This window comes from Plodia interpunctella, chromosome 20 (genome assembly GCF_027563975.2).
Source record: "Plodia interpunctella isolate USDA-ARS_2022_Savannah chromosome 20, ilPloInte3.2, whole genome shotgun sequence".
Classification (NCBI taxonomy): Eukaryota; Metazoa; Arthropoda; class Insecta; order Lepidoptera; family Pyralidae; genus Plodia; species Plodia interpunctella.
In genome coordinates, this window is record NC_071313.1 from 1,770,022 (window position 1) to 1,776,021 (window position 6,000).

The following is a 6,000-nucleotide window of genomic DNA, read 5'->3' on the forward strand; positions in this document are numbered from 1 at the left end:
AACCTCATACCAGACTTACGTATGGCAGTTTTTTCGACCACCACACCACTGGCTTCGGGTAAAATGAAATGGAAGGAGGCAATGGCATAACCACTCGAACGTGTGACCAGAAAGCAGTACACACAAATTCGATTAATTTTGTGTGAAAAGGTAAACTCATCATACTTAGGTACATACCGCGTGAAATAAGATATAATTTAATAAACACAGTAAGTAGGTAGGCAGTTACTATTTTTTGTTTGAAAACAAAATGTTGACTCTAGAAGCATGACAGACAGTTCTAAAATTAAGTTTCAGTCTGAGAATGTATTGAAACTCAATTTGATGAGACGTCAATAACAAACGGTTTTTATTTGAACCTTCAAACCCTTCACGAACTTGGGGAGGGAGCAGAGACTCGCTGAGTAGTTTTACTAAGCAATTCCAACAATAATTCGAGTATAGGTGGGACTTTTAGGGTTCCGTAAACGTAGATTGGAAAAAAACGTAACCTAGATTTGTCATATCTATCTGTACACTTCTGTACTATACCTAGTTGTAGCACAGATGCGAATTTTGTTTTTTATATAAAACTAAACAAAACAAGGCTGTTTTTAGTTTCAGTTGCATGTATGGAGAGCTCAAATATATGGAAATGTATGTATGTATGTATGTATGTACACACACAGATTTGTAATAAATGCTTTTACTGAGTATTTACTGTGGTAAGGGTCAGTGGGATTTAACCATTATTTTGGTAGGCAAGTAAGTAGGTATACAGGGTAAGTATGTCTTTTTTAACACTGCACAAATTTTGTGAGTATGATGATGAAACTGAGTCGGTATCCATAGAAAGCGATGTCAAAAAATTACAAAAACATTTTGGTCACACAAGCCTAACGCACTTAGTACGGGTCGACATTTCACGTTCTTCTTTCACTGTTAATTTCTATCGTATGCAGTTGTAGTGCTATTATATTGTTGTACAATAAAAAATTACCCTGTTCATGTAGGTATATTCATTGCTAGCCTCTGTGACATGCTTCGCACGGATTTCAGCTAATTTAGATCCGCGTTTCACGCGCTCGTTACGTCGAATGCTTATTACGGTCATTCATTTTACTCAGATCCATTGAAATTTTGCAACAGTTTCATTGCCATGACGTACGGCACACAACAAATTGACCGTGTACGATCCGGTGAAATAGGTGAAGTAATATTCTCATATAGATAGGTACTTATTATACTTGACTGTAAACTGTAACCAACTGTAGTACATAATTCAATTCGAAATATTTGCGTGTTAGACAATCGGACAATTATTTAATTGCTTTTATTTACTTACCTACAATATAAAAGTATACTTTTAAGGTATGTGTGAAATAATAAACTCCTATATCAAAACGGATGTAGGTATTCTGTGATTTGTAATACGTTCATGGTATTGTAAATGTAAATATACGTAAGTACTACCCACGCTCTATGGCGGTGGAAGAAATAGGGAAATCGCTCAATGTGATAGCTTCGGAGCTCTGTTTTATCGAACCGAATACCTATTCGAAATTCAGTGTTACACTCTCAGATGAGATGAGAGGGAGGGAGAGAGAATTATATATATGCCAATATTAGGTCTATATAGCCTAGTGCCTGTGATACATAAAACAGATACGTATCTAGCTAACCTATTCTTCCATAAGCTTAAATTAAAACATCAAAGAAAGGTTGACAAGGCGATATCCTATGCTTATGCGATGCATGACCTATTTAAGTGCCGGCTTCACACTGTTGGCGAACAGTTCTACAACTGACGGTTTCCACGTATATTTGCTTTGCCTTCCAGAAAAAATATTGTACTACGCAATAATGTACGTTCAGCCGGCTTATAGGTATTCTTATAAGTATTTTTCATATTAAATCTTACAATCCCAATGGAAAGTTACCACTCCATTGTTACATACGATTGATCGACAATAGAATAAGTTTGTTTCCGGAAGCGTTGTTCCAATCAAAACAGACAGTAACCTTGGAAGTGACGGTCAAGGTGAGCCCTGCCGTGGGCCAGCCCCACTCGACCTTCGACGGAGCGCCCTTTGCGAGGCCACGACGGCACTAGATAGGGGACCCCGGGCGGTATGTTATTCGATGAATTTCGATTTTTTAAAATAACATTTTTGATTAGTAATTTTCTGTTTCCGAGATTATCCGAGAAGCAATATCACTACATAGGTAGTATGAAAATAAGTCGCCCGCCGCCTCTGTCTCTTTCTTTATAAGTTTTCTTCTTTTATCACGTACCTAACTGATTTTGATGCAATTTTCAGTGTTTATTTAGACAATTTAATCCCGAAGGTTTATACGTTCAAAGTATTAGACCGTGCGAAGTTTGCTAGTTAAATATAAATATAGATCTGTACTTTCTTTGAATAAAGAAATATCTTTCAATCATTCAACCCCTTTTCAACAAGTATAATCTAAGGGCTGTGGACTCTAGGTTGTTGACTCGTGTATAAGTGAGTGAGTATTATAAAAATGAGTGCCTCCTACAACAATATGATATTTGAGGCCCAAATAATGTCGGCATTTTCCTCCGTCGCTTTTCATCTAATTTCGGGGGCTCGAGGTCATTGCTATCAAATTCCCTTGTCAAATATCTAATGAACAGATATAAACGTTACTATAACATACTTATCACTTCACTTCCCATTATCATAGTCTTTGTATCTCGCACTCGAATCTAGGTACCTTAAGGTCACAAGTGTCACAACTGAAAATCAGTATATTGCCCCTCCGGGTAATATAATAGTACCACTGAGTTGTGTCCTTTTTGTATTGCTGCAACACACTCTGATTTGTATTGTGTGTGTTATTAATATGAAGGACCTATATGTTGTGTATTTTGTGTTGTGGCTACAAATAAATATTTTATCTATCTATCTACCTACTACATTGAGTGAACTTACGTTATATTTTTTCAATTAAATATTTTGAAATTTGTTTGAAATTAAACCATATTATATAAATTTTATTACATACCTGATTTAAAAAAATATAAACGGTATCTAAAACCATAGAAAAAATGTCCTACTGTAGCGAAGGTAGGTACTCAGAAGGCTGGATGGATGTTTTTTTGTTCAGTTCATTAGTTAGAACTGAACAAAAAAAATCAGGTATGTAATTAAATTTATATAAAGATTTTTATTTTTTAATGAACATATTTTCACCACGAAGTAGGTACCACGTACCTACCTATACGAATTTTATGAGCAGATTATGATGAAACTTAGGTTTCCAAATAATGTTAAATGTCAAAAAATAACTATTGCTTTTCTTGTTCTGCCATACAAAATTATTTGATCGATAGTGTGATAAGTCGAAATATTTTCACTGTACATTTTTTGTAAACGTATTCCATGTTTGTATTCCATGTAGGTTAAGTACTGGTTGCCAGTGCAATATACATTGAACATTGAATATACAAAATAATGTGCAGTGTTAAAAATGTATCCTGATCTTTGGTTTTTTATACTTTTAAGTATGCAACGGTATAGGTATACAGTCAGTGTACTTATTTTCCCGGTGATGAGTTTCATTCTGTAATCCTAGTAAATACCTAGTTTCTGTCTACAATTTAGCAGACAGAGAGAAGTCGACATGCCGGACCTCTTTATAGAGAAACCAAATTGAAAAATATAAATTTCTGTAATCCATAAATTGCCTGTAAAGATTAATTTCTTCATTTTTCGTCAACTAACGTAACTTATGCAATGCCACTGACTTACTTTAAATGAATTGTTGCTTTACAAATGACAATAACCTCAGAGACCCTGTCATATTTCACCTATCTGGCTAGACTAGACAGATCTGCATTGGAAAGGTGAACTTCAAAGTGGGCCCTGTAAAGCTCAGCCGAATTAAGAATGATCTTTTCTGCATCACATATTTAACGTAGCCCAGCTCTCACATTTAGCCGCTTTAACGACACAGCCGGAGCTTGCAGGCGGTAAAGTGAATGCAAAGTAACGATCAACTCCGACAGTGCACGAGCTGACTTCGACCCTCTAAGTTTATAAATACAGGCTGTTTCCAAAATGACGCTTCAGTACCTTTCAGTCTGCGAGCGGAGCGCACGCGTGTCGCGCAGCCGCGCCGCCATCGCCAGCTCACAACATAACCAACAATATTGTTATGAGAACGGTCCATTGTTGAAACCCAAACAGTGAAATGCCAACGGACGTTATGTCAGCGACGTGTCGCGCCGAGCATTTCGGCCAAAGCTTCAAAAAGACCAGCGATGCCGAAGTCAAGTCCGGCTTTCTAGTGCTCGTAGGGACCCGGGGGATGCGGCAGGACGTCCGAGTGGTGGTGTACAGGACGTCGCTGGAGCACTTCGCGGTCATATACCCTAGGAAGAGACTGTCGAAGCCTATAGCGGTGATAAGCTTGAGGAACACGTCTTCAGAGCGGGAAGGCAACGGCATCGTCGTCCGGCAAAAAGGTTATGACAACACAGTGATGGCAAAATTCAACTGTTCAGAGCGGGATGCGGAATCTTGGCTGTCGGCGTTTTCTTCAAGAACTTCCCCTCATTGCCACCCTCATGCCAGTTTGCCAGTGCTATTGGAAGCTGAGGAAAGTTAAAAAGTAAATCGCTACCGAGCTGTCGGTCTGTGATTGATTTGGTTCGTTGCAAGTGTGACTTCGGAACGGGGTCGTGTTTGTTTTGCGAGATGCGAGAAGTGAAAGCAAATTTTTTGCGCATGAAAGTGCCAGGTTGTAATATCTCTGTGTACTCGTATAAAAAGCGAGTGTTTTTGTGAGTGATGATGACTCACCGCAAATTGATGTAATCATCTAACGGCTAATTTCTATTTTCATTTCTATTTTCATCTTTTCAAATTATTATGAAGAATTCCAACTATGTATAATAATATTATATTAAAATTACTTAAGTAGTAAAGTTTTAATGAGCTTATACTAATGTAAAAATGTATGTTTGAAACTTTGAATGTAATGTCAATATTTACGATGATAGTGGGTTTTGAGATACATTTACTTGCTTAGTAGTAAGCATAAGCATTTTTCCTACACATTTTTGTAGGTAAATGATAGACTTAAGTTTCTTCGTATAAAAGACATGGTGTTCTTTTTAATATACAAATTGTCTGTCTCAATCACGTCGAATGAAACACACATAAGTACGTAAATTAAATTCCAGAATAATTAAATAACAAAATAAAAAATATTTTATCTCTCATTTTATTGACTGTAGTTTAAAAAAATCTGGATCGGATTTTATTCATCTTGTAAGTAGCGGTACACAGCAGAATTGTAAAACATTAAAAATAAAACACCTGTAACATCATATATACATATTTCCAATAGTCGTAATTTATGTTCTGCCTACCATATAAGTATTTAGTTACGTTACCAATAATTTTGAACAATATCAAGAGAAACAAAGAATAAGATAGGTATATCTTTGATAAAGGATTATAAACAGGCGTTTGTGAGTTTGTATGTTTGAGGCGGGTCATCTCCGAAACTGCGGAACCGATTTTAAAAAATATTTAACCAGTAGGGTATAGGTACACATTATCCAAGATTGCTATAGGATATATTTTATCTCAAAATTCCTACGGGAGCGAAGCCTTGGGCAAAATCTAGTCTTTGATCTTTATCAGACTATGCGCTAAATGTCCTTCACATCGTGAGGAAACCTGAACGCTGGTTGACAGTTTAAATTAACTAGTGTCACCAGACGCGGTAGTTGGTAGTAAAAGTCAAGTCAGATGTCTTTAGGCGACTTGAATAAAATCTGACATCAGTGTTAGCAATTAGCACACTCGAAAAAAATGACTTATGTCCTTTGACATAAGTCATTCTTTTCGAGTGTGCTTACGATGTGAAGGAAAACCTAAGTGGTAGTGGTTGGACCTCTATGTAATCTAAGCTTGGACCATTGTAGTTCAGTAAAGGAGATGTCTCATCTACCTTATAACAATTATTGTCAATTTATAATAC